Source organism: Lissotriton helveticus, chromosome 1_1 (assembly GCF_964261635.1).
Source record: "Lissotriton helveticus chromosome 1_1, aLisHel1.1, whole genome shotgun sequence".
NCBI lineage: Eukaryota > Metazoa > Chordata > Amphibia > Caudata > Salamandridae > Lissotriton > Lissotriton helveticus.
This window is the reverse complement of record NC_136057.1, coordinates 638874489-638887626: the sequence shown is the minus strand read 5'-3', so window position 1 is coordinate 638887626 and position 13138 is coordinate 638874489.

Here is a 13138-nt window from a genome sequence, read left to right as displayed (position 1 = left end):
GCGTCCTCTGCGGCTGGACCCGCCGCTTGATATCTCACAGGGCTCTTTCCAAGGAAAGAAAGTGAGTCGCACACTGGGGGTGAGTTATGGAACCTTTTATTCCGTGTGCAAAAACCAGCCTATGTTGTCCCAATGCATTTCGGTCTCATCCGTAGACCTTTCTCAAGGGGGGCTGGTTGCATCTGTTAGGCGGAAGGCGTGCAGCATCTGATTCCTTGCGTGTCATTTCAAAATCCCTCTTTGGGCGTCGCCGGTAATTAAAGGGGTAGATGCCCCCTTGTGGGCGCCGTTGTCGGTGAAAGCAGTGAGGGATGCTGGTTAGGGTAGTTTGCCCCTCCTTCCATCCCGTAGGGGAGTGATGCCTTGAAGCCGTGTTCGTGATTGCACAGACACCCTCACCTCTGAAACCTATTTTCGAGGTTTCAAGGACCATTCCAGAGTCCGGTCCCTGGCGGCTTCCCCTGCCCGGGATTTGCTTGCGCAGTCGGAAGTTTTTGGTCCTTGGTGGGCAGGTGTGGGAAGCTCCTTAGTGGCGGTGGGTCCTCTGCGGCCGGACCCGCCGCTTGATATCGCACAGGGCTTTTTCCAAGGAAAGAAAGTGAGTCGCACACTGGGGGTGAGTTATGGAAGCTTTTATTCCCTGTGCAAAAACCAGCCTATGTTGTCCCAATGCATTTCGGTCTCATCCGTAGACCTTTCTCAAGGGGGGCCGGTTGCATCTGTTAGGCGGAAGGCGTGCAGCATCTGATTCCTTGCGTGTCATTTCAAAATCCCTCTTTGGGCGTCGCCGGTAATTAAAGGGGTAGATGCCCTCTGGTGGGCGCCGTTGTCGGTGAAAGCAGTGAGGGATGCTGGTTCAGGTAGTTCGCCCCTCCTTCCATCCCGTAGGGGAGTGATGCCTTGAAGCCGTGTTCGTGATTGCACAGACACCCTCACCTCTAAAACCTATTTTCGAGGTTTCAAGGACCATTCCAGAGTCCGGTCCCTGGCGGCTTCCCCTGCCCGGGATTTGCCTGCGCAGTCGGAAGTTTTTGGTCCTTGGTGGGCAGGTGTGGGAAGCTCCTTAGTGGCGGTGCGTCCTCTGCGGCTGGACCCGCCGCTTGATATCGCACAGGGCTCTTTCCAAGGAAAGAAAGTGAGTCGCACACTGGGGGTGAGTTATGGAAGCTTTTATTCCGTGTGCAAAAACCAGCCTATGTTGTCCCAATGCATTTCGGTCTCATCCGTAGACCTTTCTCAAGGGGGGCCGGTTGCATCTGTTAGGCGGAAGGCGTACAGCATCTGATTCCTTGTATGTCATTTCAAAATCCCTCTTTGGGCGTCGCCGGTAATTAAAGGGGTAGATGCCCCCTGGTGGGCGCCGTTGTCAGTGAAAGCAGTGAGGGATGCTGGTTCAGGTAGTTCGCCCCTCCTTCCATCCCGTAGGGGAGTGATGCCTTGAAGCCGTGTTCGTGATTGCACAGACACCCTCACCTCTAAAACCTATTTTCGAGGTTTCAAGGACCATTCCAGAGTCCGGTCCCTGGCGGCTTCCCCTGCCCGGGATTTGCCTGCGCAGTCGGAAGTTTTTGGTCCTTGGTGGGCAGGTGTGGGAAGCTCCTTAGTGGCGGTGCGTCCTCTGCGGCTGGACCCGCCGCTTGATATCGCACAGGGCTCTTTCCAAGGAAAGAAAGTGAGTCGCACACTGGGGGTGAGTTATGGAAGCTTTTATTCCGTGTGCAAAAACCAGCCTATGTTGTCCCAATGCATTTCGGTCTCATCCGTAGACCTTTCTCAAGGGGGGCCGGTTGCATCTGTTAGGCGGAAGGCGTGCAGCATCTGATTCCTTGTATGTCATTTCAAAATCCCTCTTTGGGCGTCGCCGGTAATTAAAGGGGTAGATGCCCCCTGGTGGGCGCCGTTGTCGGTGAAAGCAGTGAGGGATGCTGGTTCAGGTAGTTCGCCCCTCCTTCCATCCCGTAGGGGAGTGATGCCTTGTAGCCGTGTTCGTGATTGCACAGACACCCTCACCTCTGAAACCTATTTTCGAGGTTTCAAGGACCATTCCAGAGTCCGGTCCCTGGCGGCTTCCCCTGCCCGGGATTTGCTTGCGCAGTCGGAAGTTTTTGGTCCTTGGTGGGCAGGTGTGGGAAGCTCCTTAGTGGCGGTGCGTCCTCTGCGGCTGGACCCGCCGCTTGATATCGCACAGGGCTCTTTCCAAGGAAAGAAAGTGAGTTGCACACTGGGGGTGAGTTATGGAAGCTTTTATTCCGTGTGCAAAAACCAGCCTATGTTGTCCCAATGCATTTCGGTCTCATCCGTAGACCTTTCTCAAGGGGGGCCGGTTGCATCTGTTAGGCGGAAGGCGTGCAGCATCTGATTCCTTGCGTGTCATTTCAAAATCCCTCTTTGGGCGTCGCCGGTAATTAAAGGGGTAGATGCCCCCTGGTGGGCGCCGTTGCCGGTGAAAGCAGTGAGTGATGCTGGTTCAGGTAGTTCGCCCCTCCTTCCATCCCGTAGGAGAGTGATGCCTTGAAGCCGTGTTCGTGATTGCACAGACACCCTCACCTCTGAAACCTATTTTCGAGGTTTCAAGGACCATTCCAGAGTCCGGTCCCTGGCGGCTTCCCCTGCCCGGGATTTGCTTGCGCAGTCGGAAGTTTTTGGTCCTTGGTGGGCAGGTGTGGGAAGCTCATTAGTGGCGGTGCGTCCTCTGCGGCTGGACCCGCCGCTTGATATCGCACAGGGCTCTTTCCAAGGAAAGAAAGTGATTCGCACACTGGGGGTGAGTTATGGAAGCTTTTATTCCGTGTGCAAAAACCAGCCTATGTTGTCCCAATGCATTTCGGTCTCATCCGTAGACCTTTCTCAAGGTGGGCCGGTTGCATCTGTTAGGCGGAAGGCGTGCAGCATCTGATTCCTTGCGTGTCATTTCAAATTCCCTCTTTGGGCGTCGCCGGTAATTAAAGGGGTAGATGCCCCCTGGTGGGCGCCGTTGTCGGTGAAAGCAGTGAGGGATGCTGGTTCAGGTAGTTCGCCCCTCCTTCCATCCCGTAGGGGAGTGATGCCTTGAAGCCGTGTTCGTGATTGCACAGACACCCTCACCTCTGAAACCTATTTTCGAGGTTTCAAGGACCATTCCAGAGTCCGGTCCCTGGCGGCTTCCCCTGCCCGGGATTTGCTTGCGCAGTCCGAAGTTTTTGGTCCTTGCTGGGCAGGTGTGGGAAGCTCCTTAGTGGCGGTGCGTCCTCTGCGGCTGGACCCGCCGCTTGATATCGCACAGGGCTCTTTCCAGGGAAAGAAAGCGAGTCGCACACTGGGGGTGAGTTATGGAAGCTTTTATTCCATGTGCAAAAACCAGCCTATGTTGTCCCAATGCATTTCGGTCTCATCCGTAGACCTTTCTCAAGGGGGGCCGGTTGCATCTGTTAGGCGGAAGGCGTGCAGCATCTGATTCCTTGCGTGTCATTTCAAAATCCCTCTTTGGGCGTCGCCGGTAATTAAAGGGGTAGATGCCCCCTGGTGGGCGCCGTTGTCGGTGAAAGCAGTGAGGGATGCTGGTTCAGGTAGTTCGCCCCTCCTTCCATCCCGTAGGGGAGTGATGCTTTGAAGCCGTGTTCGTGATTGCACAGACACCCTCACCTAGAAGCGAATAAAGACTGGGCAGACCTCAGCGGTGAGAGTCCATCTTCTGAGGGTGAGATTAGCCTGAGCCCTGATAATTCTAATCTGGTTACTACTATAAAGAAAAAACGGAGAAAGAAGAGATCTTCTCATACCATGAGCCAAGAGGCTGCCCCTAACTCACCAAATAACACGAATGCTTCAGTGGTCAATGATATCCCGGGGTCTAATGATCATAGTCCACAGCAAGAGAACAATGATGAGATTACATTGAAAACAATATTTGATACCATGATGTGTCATAGAGCAGAGAGCAAGGCCGAGAATCAACGCACGCAACTGACATGTGCTAAAGTCAAAAACGCAGTAAGACGTGCAATTAAAATATGCTCAGAGACAGCTGATAGGGTCACGGAAGCAGAGGCCAGGATATCCGTACTTGAAGAAGAATGCATGGCTCAAAGACAAGAAGTTGGAGACTTTAAAGTACAAAAGGATGACCTATCCGACAAACTAGCCAGTTTGGAAAACCAGGCCCGTAGAAGCAACCTGCGTTTTTTGGGGATCCCTGAAAACAAAGAAGGAGGAGACCCGAGGAAGTTTATTATCAATTTATTAAACGATGCTTTTCCTGAAATTACTGATTGGGATTGGGCTCGGGAAGTACAACGAGCACATAGATTCCCATTTACAACAAGGAAACCACGGCAAGGTCAAGAAAATTATCCCAGGGCCATTTTGGTATCATTTAATAATTTCCTTGCCCGTGAAGCGATATTTGTAAACGCTAGACCAGATAAGAAAGCGGATGGTTTAGGTTGTCAGTTTTTTGTGAGACCAGATTACTGCCAGGCCACTGTGGCTCAACGATGGCAACTGAAGCAACTAATCCCTGACTTTCAGAAGAAGGAGGTAACTGTATTTTTGCAGGGTCCCGCAAAATTAAAGACTATATACAAGGGCCAAACAAAATACTTCATCTCTACTATTAAAGCTAAAGAGTACTTGGAATCCCTCTGAATAATAAGAAGAATTTCAATGTATACATTGACAAATATAGGATTTGGACGTAATAATTACTCTGTTTAATGGTTATTCAAATGCAGGATTATTATATTCCGTAATCTTTATACTCATATACTCTTCTCTCTGCTTTCCGAACTTTTTGAATTTTCTTCGTTTCTTCGTTCGCTTCTTTTTTCTCTTTTCTCCTTTCTTTTTCTTCTCTTCTTTTTCTCTTTTTTTCTTTAGTAAGGACGCCATGGGTTAGGGACACGGCATCCATACGCTCCAGGAACTGATAGCTCCTGTGCCTCATATAGTGGGGAGGGTGGGGGGAGGGGTTCAGGGTTTAAGGGTGGGGGTGGGTAAGGGTAAGGGTTGGTGGTGGGGGTGTAAGGCAGAGGTGTTCAACACAGGGATGATTATAAGGCATCTAAATGATATCGTTGAAGAACAAATACTTGTGATGTTGGTCGATAATTTTTTTTTATTACTTTTGTTATGTATAAAAAGGTGAAAATATGTACTATCAATATTAATGGTCTTAATGGCTTAAAGAAAATTGCTATGTTTCGAACAATGCTCCAGGCGCTGAATATCGATCTGCTATGTATACAGGAAACTCATATTTCCTGGGATAAACGTTTTCTTTTGAATAATTTGGGATTGGAAGTTTTGATTACTTCTAAACAAATGGGCATTAAAAGAGGCGTAGCAATCTGCATGCGCAAAGGAGTAGGGAAATGTTTAAAAACACTTTCCGACAAATGGGGTAGATGGGGACTGGCTGAGCTAAAAATCGGAAGCTGTAAATTTACCTTATGTTGTATCTATGGACCCAATCTGGATGATGCCGAATTGTTTAATACCATGAATGCAGAGCTATCCACCTGGACAGAACCGATTATTATCTGTGGAGACTTAAATATACACATGTCAGCTGACTGGAATATTAGATCAGAGCAGAGGTATTTGGGCCGAAAGGTTAAAACTTATAAAGCGCTTAGAGACCTGGTACTAAGTAATGGATTAACTGATGTCTGGAATAAACTCCATCATAATGACCCCGGATATACTTTTTTTTCTACTCCTTATCATAAATTTGTTCGTTTAGATTATTTTTTTGTATCTTCAATTTTTTTGGAGAAAATTCGTATTGAGATATTACCACAAGTTATCTCAGATCATAATCCCATAATCGCTGAGATACAATTTTCTACTGATAGCCCAAACTCCACTAGATCCTGGTCATTTCAAAGAAATTTATTATTAGATGAAGAATATCTTCAATTTATGGTTAATATCATTAAAGATTACTTTCTAATAAATAACGACACTGCCTCTCCACAAATAGTTTGGGACTCTTTTAAGTCCATTGTACGGGGCGAGACAATCAGCTTTGCAAATTATAAGAGGAAAAAAAATCAAACAGATTTTAGGGACAGGCTAAACAAGATTAGGCAGATCGAGTTGGATTTATCTATCGCATGCAAAAACAATGCTAATATAGAGGATGTACAAACACGACTAACTATTGAACGTTCAGGCCTTCGAACACATATCGCTGAGGAAGTAGCCGCAAAATTTAAACAATACAAAACGGAGCGGTACGAATTTAGCGAACGTACAGGAAAAATCTTAGCACAGCGTCTACGACAAAAATCGTCTTACAATGAAATACAGTGTGTTAAGGATCCAAATGGAGTCCTTCACGAAAGTAGGGAAGGCATATTAGAGGCATTTCATGGCTTCTATAAGATGCTCTATAACGATCTCAACAATGAAGTTGACAAGACTCTCAACTCCACAGATTATTTTCAGACCATTAACCAACTTTCTCTGAGCACAGACGATATAGATTTATTTGCCAGGTCAATAAGTTGGGAAGAGATTGAAGGGGCTATTACGAGTCTAGCAGCTGGCAAAGCCATGGGGCCCGACCAGATTCCTCTTGAATTTTATCGGACATTCAGATTCTTGCTGAAACCAGAGCTGCTTAAAATTTTTAATATAGCATTTCAAGACAAATCTCCCGATTCCTGGTCTACGGCCACTATAGTCGTTTTTGTAAAAAAGAATAAGGATCCAAAGGAATTAGGCTCGTATCGGCCCATTTCCTTGATTACAGCTGACAGCAAAATGTATTCAAAAATTCTCGCAAATAGACTAAACGATGTGATGCCGGGTTTGGTTTCCAATACCCAACATGGGTTTATTAAACACAGGGACACCACAGATCACGTTAAACGTGTTATTGCACTGTTGGACTGGGCTCAGGCAAAGGAATCCCCAGTCGGAGTTATTCTACTTGATGCTGAAAAAGCGTTCGACAGAGTCGATTGGGGGTTCCTTTGGTCTGTGCTAAAATGGAAGGGTTTTCCACTACAATTTATTCAAGCTGTGCAGTCACTTTACTCAAATGCAAAGGGCGTAATAAGAGTAGGTGCGGATACTTCTAGTCCATTTTCAATCACTAGGGGGACTAGGCAAGGGTGCCCCTGCTCTCCGCTTTTATTTGCACTTTATTTAGAACCTTATTTGAATAGGCTGACTACAGAACCTGGTATTCTACCCGTCCGACTCCATGAGATTGACCACAAAGTCCTAGCCTACGCAGACGACGTAGCCATTGTAACCCCTGATTCTTCTTCTGCCCTACCTAAAATAATAGAAATTGCCAGTGAATTTGGAAAATTTTCTGGATATAAATTAAATATCTCAAAAACCCAAATTGTACATTGTAAAACTGGGACACCTACCGATATCTCAATAAATGATACTGCTACATACCTTGGCGTAATTATATCATCTGAAGTCGATGACATCGTTGGACTAAATCTGGATCCATTACTTGTATCCACTAACAGAACCTTAGAAAGGATAAATAACTTACATTTATCTTTATTCGGACGGGCCAATGTTATCAAGATGTTGATTTTTCCAAAATTCCTTTATTTTTTTCGAACCATACCCCTATTTTTTTCTATGTTTCTTTTTAATAAAATAGATAGGATGCTGTCTAGATTTCTTTGGGGGTACCGCCGTTCAAGAAGATCTTTAAAATGGTGTATCTTACCTCAAGGTCGTGGTGGGCTGGGAGTCCCGAATTTTAGAATGTACTACTGGGCTATAACTCTTAAAACAATCAAGGTTCTATTATTTCATGATCATGTCAATGAGATCTTTTTGTCACCATCCATTTTTGAAATGCTTATGGGAGCTCATGTGCGCCAATGTTTATTAATATTTATGGAGCCGAGCTACTATAAAAAAACAAAATTTAAGGTTCTAATTTCTGCTTTTCTGGTATGGAGACAAATTAATAAAGTTTTACGGATAATCCCAAAATTTAACTTCTATACACCCATCTGTTGTAATATCTCGGTATCTGGTACCCTTCAAGATATCTCCACGATTCGATTTCGCTTAGGACAGATTCACTCAATTGGACAATTGTACCAAAATAGGGCTTTAATGTCTTTCATTGAACTTCAAGATATATTTGGTCTCTCCAGAAACGAATTTTTTAAATATCTACAAATTCGTAGTTTTCTGGAAAAAAAAAATCTTTTATATAGTGACGAAATGGAGACCAATGCTGTTATGGAGAGCGGTAGGAGGAATAGCGGCATCGGTACAATTTATCAGCTAATGGTCGACAGGCTGCATGATGATCTCGACCAACAAGCCCAGAAATGGGAAAGGAAATTGTGTATAGAAGGGATAGATCTGGTAAGAGCGTTTGAGATCAGCAATAAAACATTAATTAACAGTTCCCTTAAAAGCCAACATTATATGGCATCTTTAGATCTTTACTACACGCCTGCAAAACTGGCCAAATGGAAAGTCATGAAAGGTATTAATTGCAGTCGATGTGGTATTTTAGCAGCAGACTCATGTCACATGTTTTTTAGTTGTTCTAAACTATCTGTTTATATAGACAGGATAGAAAAGTTTTTGACTAATTTGCTTAATACTAATATCAAGCTATGTCCATCTCTGATTATTTTTGGCTTATATGTTCCTCCCGAGAGTTTATCTGCTGATCAAGAACATTTTCTGTTTATTGGTATGTCTATCTACCGTTTCTGTATCACCTCAAGATGGCTTGATGCTGACCCACCATCATTTGAGCAATGGTTGGGAAAGTTACTAAACGTATATAGAATGGATAAAGCAGTGTATAAATTGAAAGGTCACAGAAAGAAGATATTTGCCAGGAAATTATGGTTTCCTATTGACAATTGGATCTAATCTTTTTCATGACCACATTTGCAAAAAGGGATATTTCCTGTTTTTTTTTATATATCTCATTGGTTTATTTTCTCTTCTTTTTCATCTAATTCTTTATCTGGTTTTGTCAACGATGTATTAGCAACTATGCGAATGATTGTTATAGTTTATAATGTTTTTTTGTGGTTCTTCTTTTTTCATCCTTGTGTTTTGTATGCCTCTGCCATTGAAAATAAATAAAAAAAAAAAAATTAAAAAAAAGACACCCTCACCTCTGAAACCTATTTTCGAGGTTTCAAGGACCATTCCAGAGTCCGGTCCCTGGCGGCTTCCCCTGCCCGGGTTTTGCTTGCGTAGTCGGAAGTTTTTGGTCCTTGGTGGGCAGGTGTGGGAAGCTCCTTAGTGGCGGTGCGTCCTCTGCGGCTGGACCCGCCGCTTGATATCGCAAAGGGCTCTTTCCAAGGAAAGAAAGTGAGTCGCACACTGGGGGTGAGTTATGGAACCTTTTATTCCGTGTGCAAAAACCAGCCTATGTTGTCCCAATGCATTTCGGTCTCATCCGTAGACCTTTCTCAAGGGGGGCTGGTTGCATCTGTTAGGCGGAAGGCGTGCAGCATCTGATTCCTTGCGTGTCGTTTCAAAATCCCTCTTTGGGCGTCGCCGGTAATTAAAGGGGTAGATGCCCCCTTGTGGGCGCCGTTGTCGGTGAAAACAGTGAGGGATGTTGGTTCAGGTAGTTTGCCCCTCCTTCCATCCCGTAGGGGAGTGATGCCTTGAAGCCGTGTTCGTGATTGCACAGACACCCTCACCTCTGAAACCTATTTTCGAGGTTTCAAGGACCATTCCAGAGTCCGGTCCCTGGCGGCTTCCCCTGCCCGGGATTTGCTTGCGCAGTCGGAAGTTTTTGGTCCTTGGTGGGCAGGTGTGGGAAGCTCCTTAGTGGCGGTGGGTCCTCTGCGGCCGGACCCGCCACTTGATATCGCACAGGGCTTTTTCCAAGGAAAGAAAGTGAGTCGCACACTGGGGGTGAGTTATGGAAGCTTTTATTCCGTGTGCAAAAACCAGCCTATGTTGTCCCAATGCATTTCGGTCTCATCCGTAGACCTTTCTCAAGGGGGGCCGGTTGCATCTGTTAGGCGGAAGGCGTGCAGCATCTGATTCCTTGCGTGTCATTTCAAAATCCCTCTTTGGGCGTCGCCGGTAATTAAAGGGGTAGATGCCCTCTGGTGGGTGCCGTTGTCGGTGAAAGCAGTGAGGGATGCTGGTTCAGGTAGTTCGCCCCTCCTTCCATCCCGTAGGGGAGTGATGCCTTGAAGCCGTGTTCGTGATTGCACAGACACCCTCACCTCTAAAACCTATTTTCGAGGTTTCAAGGACCATTCCAGAGTCCGGTGCCTGGCGGCTTCCCCTGCCCGGGATTTGCCTGCGCAGTCGGAAGTTTTTGGTCCTTGGTGGGCAGGTGTGGGAAGCTCCTTAGTGGCGGTGCGTCCTCTGTGGCTGGACCCGCCGCTTGATATCGCACAGGGCTCTTTCCAAGCAAAGAAAGTGAGTCGCACACTGGGGGTGAGTTATGGAAGCTTTTATTCCGTGTGCAAAAACCAGCCTATGTTGTCCCAATGCATTTCGGTCTCATCCGTAGACCTTTCTCAAGGGGGGCCGGTTGCATCTGTTAGGCGGAAGGCGTGCAGCATCTGATTCCTTGTATGTCATTTCAAAATCTCTCTTTGGGCGTCGCCGGTAATTAAAGGGGTAGATGCCCCCTGGTGGGCGCTGTTGTCGGTGAAAGCAGTGAGGGATGCTGGTTCAGGTAGTTCGCCCCTCCTTCCATCCCGTAGGGGAGTGATGCCTTGAAGCCGTTTTCGTGATTGCACAGAAACCCTCACCTCTGAAACCTATTTTTGAGGTTTCAAGGACCATTCCAGAGTCCGGTCCCTGGCGGCTTCCCCTGCCCGGGATTTGCTTGCGCAGTCGGAAGTTTTTGGTCCTTGGTGGGCAGGTGTGGGAAGCTCCTTAGTGGCGGTGTGTCCTCTGCGGCTTGACCCGCCGCTTGATATCGCACAGGGCTCTTTCCAAGTAAAGAAAGCGAGTCGCACACTGGGGGTGAGTTATGGAAGCTTTTATTCCGTGTGCAAAAACCAGCCTATGTTGTCCCAATGCATTTCGGTCTCATCCGTAGACCTTTCTCAAGGGGGGCCGGTTGCATCTGTTAGGCGGAAGGCGTGCAGCATCTGATTCCTTGCGTGTCATTTAAAAATCCCTCTTTGGGCGTCGACGGTAATTAAAGGGGTAGATGCCCCCTGGTGGGCGCCGTTGTCGGTGAAAGCAGTGAGGGATGCTGGTTCAGGTAGTTCGCCCCTCCTTCCATCCCGTAGGGGAGTGATGCCTTGAAGCCGTGTTCGTGATTGCACAGACACCCTCACCTCTGAAACCTATTTTCGAGGTTTCAAGGACCATTCCAGAGTCCGGTCCCTGGCGGCTTCCCCTGCCCGGGATTTGCTTGCGCAGTCGGAAGTTTTTGGTCCTTGGTGGGCAGGTGTGGGAAGCTCCTTAGTGGCGGTGCGTCCTCTGCGGCTGGACCCGCCGCTTGATATCGCACAGGGCTCTTTCCAAGGAAAGAAAGCGAGTTGCACACTGGGGGTGAGTTATGGAAGCTTTTATTCCGTGTGCAAAAACCAGCCTATGTTGTCCCAATGCATTTCGGTCTCATCCGTAGACCTTTCTCAAGGGGGGCCGGTTGCATCTGTTAGGCGGAAGGCGTGCAGCATCTGATTCCTTGCGTGTCATTTAAAAATCCCTCTTTGGGCGTCGACGGTAATTAAAGGGGTAGATGCCCCCTGGTGGGCGCCGTTGTCGGTGAAAGCAGTGAGGGATGCTGGTTCAGGTAGTTCGCCCCTCCTTCCATCCCGTAGGGGAGTGATGCCTTGAAGCCGTGTTCGTGACTGCACAGACACCCTCACCTCTGAAACCTATTTTCGAGGTTTCAAGGACCATTCCAGAGTCCGGTCCCTGGCGGCTTCCCCTGCCTGGGATTTGCTTGCGCAGTCGGAAGTTTTTGGTCCTTGGTGGGCAGGTGTGGGAAGCTCCTTAGTGGCGGTGCGTCCTCTGCGGCTGGACCCGCCGCTTGATATCGCACAGGGCTCTTTCCAAGGAAATAAAGTGAGTCGCACACTGGGGGTGAGTTATGGAAGCTTTTATTCCGTGTGCAAAAACCAGCCTATGTTGTCCCAATGCATTTCGGTCTCATCCGTAGACCTTTCTCAAGGGGGGCCGGTTGCATCTGTTAGGCGGAAGGCGTGCAGCATCTGATTCCTTGCGTGTCATTTCAAAATCCCTCTTTGGGCATCGCCGGTAATTAAAGGGGTAGATGCCCCCTGGTGGGCGCCGTTGTCGGTGAAAGCAGTGAGGGATGCTGGTTCAGGTAGTTCGCCCCTCCTTCCATCCCGTAGGGGAGTGATGCCTTGAAGCCGTGTTCGTGATTGCACAGACACCCTCACCTCTGAAACCTATTTTCGAGGTTTCAAGGACCATTCCAGAGTCCGGTCCCTGGCGGCTTCCCCTGTCCGGGATTTGCTTGCGCAGTCGGAGGTTTTTGGTCCTTGGTGGGCAGGTGTGGGAAGCTCCTTAGTGGCGGTGCGTCCTCTGCGGCTGGACCCGCCGCTTGATATCGCACAGGGCTCTTTCCAAGGAAAGAAAGTGAGTTGCACACTGGGGGTGAGTTATGGAAGCTTTTATTCCGTGTGCAAAAACCAGCCTATGTTGTCCCAATGCATTTCGGTCTCATCCGTAGACCTTTCCCAAGGGGGGCCAGTTGCATCTGTTAGGCGGAAGGCGTGCAGCATCTGATTCCTTGCGTGTCATTTCAAAATCCCTCTTTGGGCGTCGCCGGTAATTAAAGGGGTAGATGCCCCCTGGTGGGCGCCGTTGTCGGTGAATGCAGTGAGGGATGCTGGTTCAGGTAGTTCGCCCCTCCTTCCATCCCGTAGGGGAGTGATGCCTTGAAGCCGTGTTCATGATTGCACAGACACCCTCACCTCTGAAACCTATTTTCGAGGTTTCAAGGACCATTCCAGAGTCCGGTCCCTGGCGGCTTCCCCTGCCCGGGATTTGCTTGCGCAGTCGGAAGTTTTTGGTCCTTGGTGGGCAGGTGCGGGAAGCTCATTAGTGGCGGTGCGTCCTCTGCAGCTGGACCCGCCGCTTGATATCGCACAGGGCTCTTTCCAAGGAAAGAAAGTGATTCGCACACTGGGGGTGAGTTATGGAAGCTTTTATTCCGTGTGCAAAAACCAGCCTATGTTGTCCC